Raw genomic sequence first — 7,221 nt, 5'->3', positions numbered from 1 at the left:
CTGTAAGTAAAGACACAAGTTTATGTTCTTTGCTATTGCAGGGTAGTTGAAGGAGTCTCAACAGAAGATCTGGTTTCAGATAAGCGCCATGGTTGTAAACTGCACTTTAGATGTTTACAGACTCAATTAGAATGTTACATGTCATTTTTCTTTTTGTTTCCATTATTAAATGATTTTTTTTTTTTACTCAGTTAAATTTACAAAATTCAGGGACTACATTTAGAAAAACGTTATATGTACTTACACATATATGGTATGTATAGGCTTTCTGTCTCGTTCAGTGGCAGATATAGAGCATGGATTGTGAGCTGAAAGCCCAGGTCAGGGCTTCAGAGGGTAGATGGACCTTGAAATTATATGCAAAGATTTTTTTATATATGTGGATATGGCCACTTTTCTTCTGGAGAGACTTAAAGAGTTATCAGATTATCAAAATAGTTTCAAACCACTGAGTTCTGTTTGGTTTTTAATCCTGGTTCTACAACTTGACACTTTTGTGACATGAGCCTCTCAGAGCCTCAGTTTTCCCTTCTGCAAAATGAAAACAGGAGGTGCTGTCATATGACTGTATTGAGCCTTACAAGTAAAAATGCAACCAAAGCCCTTGCATAGGGCCTCACACTAAGCAAGCAGCCTCCCTCTCCCCACAGCCCCAGCAGTTTCCTAACACTGCCCACGAGGTTCTTCGTGGCCCTGGGAGCCTCAGGGGACTTGACTGTCCTACAACGGGGAACACAGAAGCTCAATGTAAGTCCAAATCCTAGTCAGCCATGTCACTTGCATTTGCTTTTTATTGGAGACTTGACATTTCTGTAGCACATTTTACTTTTCAGAGTACTTCATAGCTATTATTTCGTTTGTACCTTTGAAAAGGATAGGGCTGGTTTTACTGTCTTTATAGTCAGCTTTTCCAAAGTGACCAAGAAATCACTCCAGAAGCTGGGACCTATCTTGGACTTTTCCCTCAGACTAATATGGATATTCTGGAAACCTGTTCAAAATAAAATACCCCAAACCACCAGGGAGAGTCCTTCCATATAAAAGGTTGGCTCTGTTTGATATTTTTCCAATAAGTTGTACTCAGAAATCAAAGGGGAATCCAAACTATACATATTAATACAATATGTGACAAGTCACTGTTTAGGCACCATACTGTTTTTCAAGCCTAGAATCCCATTTTTGGTTCTGATTCAGACATTCGTAGCAAACACAGCATCTCTAAACTATAGATATTTGCTATAAAAACTAGGCATGGGATACGTTTTTTAAACTCTTAAAAATATATATAATAAGGATATTGCTGAATCAATAACATAAAATATATTTATAATAGCATACAAACCCCTTCAAAATGAAATAATTATGATAGGACTCATTAAAGTGTGGCTTGTGTGTATGTTAAAATGCCTTTCAAAGTATGAGTACATAGCTCTTAGGTAAAGACATAGAGGAGAGAAAAAGTTTACCAATACCTTAGGATTTTCGCTCAAGAACACGTTATTTTTTTTCTTCAAAAAAGGTATGATACTTTTAATCAGCATTTTAAAAGAATTTACTTATTATGGGGCTTAAAATGAAGATGATTTTATGTTGCTCAAAACTCATATGAACACCAACATAATGAAACTCTTAATAATAAACCATGTTGGTGAATTACAGATTTGCGGTCACATTAAGCCCTTTCTATTTTGATATAGGGAAAATTAAACTTTAAACAAACTAGCCACAGGCCATGTAACAGTAACCCATAGGAACTAAAAAGAAAATGAGCCAACCCCAATTAATTTATTCAGCACATCGCACCTACTTGTCCGGGGAACCAGATATTACATGTGCAAGGACTGACCGCTAAACTTGCTGCAAACGTTAGCTTTGCCGCATCACAGATGCCAGATGCCCTTCGGAGCAGGGTGCGCTGTGAAAACTGCAACCTGCCCAGACCCCTAGCCGCCGCCGAAGGAGGGCGAGCCGCAGCCCTCCTCAGCCCCGCCCCAGAGCACCCAGCGGGAGGCGGGGCGGGCGGAGCTGCGGGTCCCGAGGGTGGGTATCTCGAGGTATTATTGGAATCTACAAACTAACACACAGAGGTTATTTATTTAGGGCGATGAAAGACTTAACCGGATCGAGCTGCAGACAATTAGAGAGAACTGGGGAATGTGTGCAAATAGCAAAAGCCTCACAGTTGGTGACCGAGTAACGCAACCTCATTTCTTCGGAAGCGCGTTGTCACTTCATCAGACACAAAACGTCGGTCTCTTTCCCGTCCTTTTTCTTTCTTCATCTTTTTAACTTTTCTCGACGAGCGCTCAGGCTGACTTTATTGGGCTGGTACTTGGTTCCGGGAAGGGCGTGAAGGCCACCGCGAGCATCCGAGAGCTGAGCCCGCTGCAGCCGCGCCTTCCCCGGGCCCTGCGCCCTGAGCCCCTTGGACGCCCCGAGCCCGGCTGGACGCTGCTTTCGCCCAGCGCAGGGACCCCGGCTTTGCACCCCCCTCCCCGGAACCCCATTTCCGTCCTCCCCCACGCCTCTAACAAAGGGATATCCCAGTGAAAAGAGGCTGGCTGTGCGCCGTCCAGACCCTCTCTGAGCGGCCGCACGCAGACCGCCACCCCTCCCCAGGCCTTCTTCGGCCACAGACATCCTCAGGTGGCTCCCGGCTCTCGGCGTCTCCGCCCCCGGCTTCTCGGCGGGCGGGGCCGGGCTGCGGGGCGCCGGGCAGAGCCTCCAGCCCCTGCAGCCGGGTCCGGAGGACCCCGGCGAGGGGCGCGCCGACCCGACCCGCGGGACCCCCGCCCGACCCCGGCCCGCGCGCGCCCCCACTGACCTCGGCGGGGTGGCCAGGCGGGCGCTGCGCCCAGCACCTGCAGCTGGTACCCCCCTGCCACCTGCGTCTCCTCCATAGAGCCGCCGTCCGGGGGCCGACCCTCCCGCTTTACGTCCCCGGCGGCTCCGACATCGCGGTTCCTCCCTGCGCGGCGGGCGCCGTTCCCACGACACCTGATGCCTCTGGGCGGCGCTGGGCCAGACTCACCCGAGGCCGCAGCGCAGCGAGGGGGCGCGGGGGCGGGAGCAGCGGGGCGACCCCGGGTGCACCGTTAGCAGGCCGGCGGGGAGGCGTGGGGTCTTCTGAGCCGCCGGGGGACGCGGTGTGCCCGGGCGTCCCTCTGGAAGCCTCTGAGGCTCTGCTCAGCCGGGCAGGGCGGGCGTCGGGCCGCCAGGAGCCGCCGCCTGTGGCATCCTCCCTCCTCCCTCCTCCCGCCGCCTGACCTCGTGCCCCTCCGCCCCGCTGCTCCGGTTCCCTTCCACGCCCTTTCTGGGGCCGTCTTTCAGGGGGGCAGGCGGGGCGAGGAGGCTGTCCGAATGAGCCCAGCATTCTCCGGGCACCCCGCCTCTACCCCTTCACTGCTGTCTGCGTCCCAGTGAACAACTCGCACAACCCTCCAGGTGCTCTCTCTGATGGAGGTGAGGGGAAAGTCCTTGGGCTCTGGGCTCTTCTCTCACTTGGCTGGGGAAGGGGAGAAGGGGCGGGGCGCGAAGCGGGGCAAAGAGCCTGCCGGCGGTGGGGGCGCAGACCTCTCTAACAGCTGTCAGTTCTGATGTTTGCATACAGGGAATCATACAGTGTAAGGCTTCTCAAGCTGAGACGGGTACCCTCTCGAGGCCTTCCAGTTTTGCAAAATCGCTGTGACGTTAATGAACGGTTGGCTAGATCGTCTAGACCTGTGGTCGGCAAACTGCGGCTCACGAGCCACATGCGGCTCTTTGGCCCCTTGAGTGTGGCTCTTCCACAAAATACCACGGCCTGGGCGAGTCTATTTTGAAGAAGTGGCGTTAGAAGAAGTTTAAGTTTAAAAAATGTGCCTTTCAAAAGAAATTTCAATCGTTGTACTGTTGATATTTGGCTCTGTTGACTAATGAGTTTGCCGCCGACCACTGCTAGACTGGCTGCTGGGACCGAAAGCGCCCTGGACAGCTCCTAGAAGAAGTGCGTCTAGAAATACTTGAGGTAGTGGCAACGATTCTTTGCTTGGTCAAACCTTAGTCAGGCTCCTAAACTTTCTCCTTGGTGCCTCTGTGCACTTCCTTGTAAAATCCGGTTTTAGCAAGAACACTGCCAAGTCAGTTTACCAGAACCCGTTCCCCCCAAAATACACACCCCCCCACACACACACCCGCGCAGTATTTGATTATCCTCCATATCTGATGGGGTTCCTCATCTTCCATCATCCCTCGGGCGATGTCTGCTCACCCTGGCCTGCTTTCAGTTAGTAGGTTTAGCCGGAACTTCCCTCACCCCTGTGGTCTTCTCCTAGTAATTTTTCACCCACTTGACCATACTGAATTTGGACTTGAGCCCCACCTCTCTGCCCCACTGTGAAATCCCATTGCAGTGGTCCCTACAACTATCTCCACAGGCCAGAATAAAGTCTGCCTTCTATTTTAAACAAGTGCTGTTGAGTATTTTTCTTCTGTAAGAGTGGACCTCGAGCCCTGCTGCGGTGGCTCAGTGGTTGAGCGTGGACCTATGAATCAGGAGGTCACGGTTGGATTCCATGCTGGGGTTGCCAGCTTGATCCCCAGTAGGGGGCATGCAGGAGGCAGCCAATCAATGATTCTCTCTCATCATTGATGTTTCTATTTCTCTCTCCCTGTCCCTTCCTCTCTGAAATCAATAAATATATATATATATATTTTTTTTTAAGAAAGAGTAGATCTCGAGCCATAATTTTTTTTCTTTATGAAATTTTTAAACTAAACCTGAGTTTACTCCTTTACTAGATCAGGAACTTTGATTACCTTGAATCACAACCACTTTGGATATATTTTGATTGATTTTTTATTTTATATTTTGGACCAGGGTAAATTTTTTTTTAAAAAATCACTGAATTTTCGTAACAGGTAATTCCCCCAAATTATATAAAGAGCTGTCAGGTCCTTTTTCAAAATCTTTTACAAATCCTAAACCAGTCTATATGGATAATTTATAAATGAAATACCTTTTCTTGAAATGAGATACAAGAATTGTATGCTGTTCATTAATCTGAATCCCACGTGCTGGGAACAAGGAGATACTCAAAAGGCTGTAATTGGCACACTCAATTCTCAAGTGCTATTTGGGAAATATAATTTAATCTCTAATGCCCATATGGCTCCACATGCTTTAACACCATTTCCTTACAATAATAGTGAAGTCATCTTTACAATAGGAGTTTGAAGTGCTTGATTTTTCTAGAACAATCTAAGCCTTGAAGAGGTGTGCAGGTATAAATGATAACCCTAACTTAACCCTAGAGTTGACTTAAGTAGACAAGTGAATAGAAAAATCCAGGCTTTGGAGTCAGATGAATGCGGGCCCAAATTCCCTTCTGTGCCACTTATTGAGTGACCTTGGGGAATTACTTAACATCTTCCCCTCCCCAGTCCCTTCTATGTATAATCCATCTAATAATAGGATGCAAAATTCCAGGAAGACTTTTTGTAGAAATTGACAAGCTGATTCTAAAATTCATACAGAAATACAAAGAAACTAGAATAACCAAACAATTTTTTAACATAAGGACAACCTTTTGGTGCTTGGGACAATACTTCAACCAACTGAGCCACCTGGCTATGGTTCATTTACTTTTTTAACAATGAAATTATTTTGTGTTTTCAAAAAAACTATGTCATTTAGTGAATAGTCAAACACTGGAAAATGCAGCAAACAGGATTGGGTAGTATTCAGATAATGTAACATTCGGATGTCCTAGCAAGATCAACAGTATTCCAGAGAAATATGTTGAAATCACTAGTTTCGGGAGTTATTTTGTTTGCAAAACTTGTTATTTCTTGAAATAAACTTCCTAATGTTTATTTGCATGAACTAACATGACAACAATGACAAGTAAGACTGACAACTTAGATTTTCACTGCTTCTTTAATGTACTTCTGTCATCCATCCATAATATTGACCTTAATTTTTGGCTCTGCATGGCAGTTTCCTGGCTTATTTTTGACTTGGTGTCAATATATTCATTTAAGGCAATGGTTGATTATTAAGGCTTAATTTTCCCTTTTACATTATTTTTGGCATCTTTGTCAAGAATCAATTGGTTGATATATATGTATGGATCTATTTCTGGACTCTCTAGTCTGTTCCATTGTCTACATATATTCTATATGTCTCTATACACATACCAAACTGTCTTGCTTTAGAATAAGTCTTGAAATCAGGGAGGGTAAGTCCTCCAATCATATTTTAATAACTATGTATTTTGTTAGATGGGTACTAGAATCATCAGGGCAATCACTTTGTAAGTTATATAAACATCTAATCACTATATTGCACACCTGAAACTAATATAATATTGTAAGTCACCTGCAATTTAAAAGTAAATTTTTAAAAATTTGGGCAAAGGCCTGGCTGGTGTGGCTCAGTGGTTGAGCATTGACCTATGAACCAGGAGGTCATGTTTCAATTCCCTGTCGGGGCACATGCCCTTCCCCACTCAGTCCCCAGTAGGGGGAGTGCAGGAGGCAGCCCATCAGTGATTCTCTCTCATCATTGATGTTTCTATCTCTCCCTCTCCCTTCCTCTCTGAAATAAATAAAAATACTTTTTTAAAAATGGGAGCAAAGACTATAGAATAAGAAACCTTATCAGATAAAAAAATGAAAACATTTTAAAAGAAAATAAACAAGCTTATATAAAGCAACGTATATCCTGGCTGGTTTTGCCCAGTGGTTATAGTATCAGCCCTTGAATCGAAGGGCTGTGGGTTCAACTCCTGGCCAAGGTCATGTACCCCTATTAAATGTTTGATCCCAGCCCCAGAAGCAGGAGGCAACCAATCAAAGTTTCTCTTTCTCTCCCCCTTCTCTCCCTCTCTTCCATTCTCTCTAAAAAATCAATGAGGATTAAAAAAATAATAATAAAGCAACATATGCCCTAATGTCCAGTCTCATAATGCTTTTGTAATCAATTTTAATAACTGAACCAACATCAAATGAAGAATGAACAAAATTTTTCCTCATCTGAAATATTTGTCATAAAACAAAGATCAAATCTATTGGATAAGGCAATTCATGTCTCATTTTGAATTGTCATTTGAAGAATAACTTTCTAAATATTAAAATTTTTATTCTTAATAGTTTTATAATTTATTTTGCATTAATGCTTCCTTCTTTTAATGCTTTTTATTATGAAACTAGAGGCCCAGTGCATGAAATTCATACACAGGG

Source organism: Cnephaeus nilssonii, assembly GCF_951640355.1.
Source record: "Cnephaeus nilssonii genome assembly, chromosome: 7".
NCBI classification, from domain to species: domain Eukaryota; kingdom Metazoa; phylum Chordata; class Mammalia; order Chiroptera; family Vespertilionidae; genus Cnephaeus; species Cnephaeus nilssonii.
Note: the sequence above shows the minus strand (reverse complement) of the source record.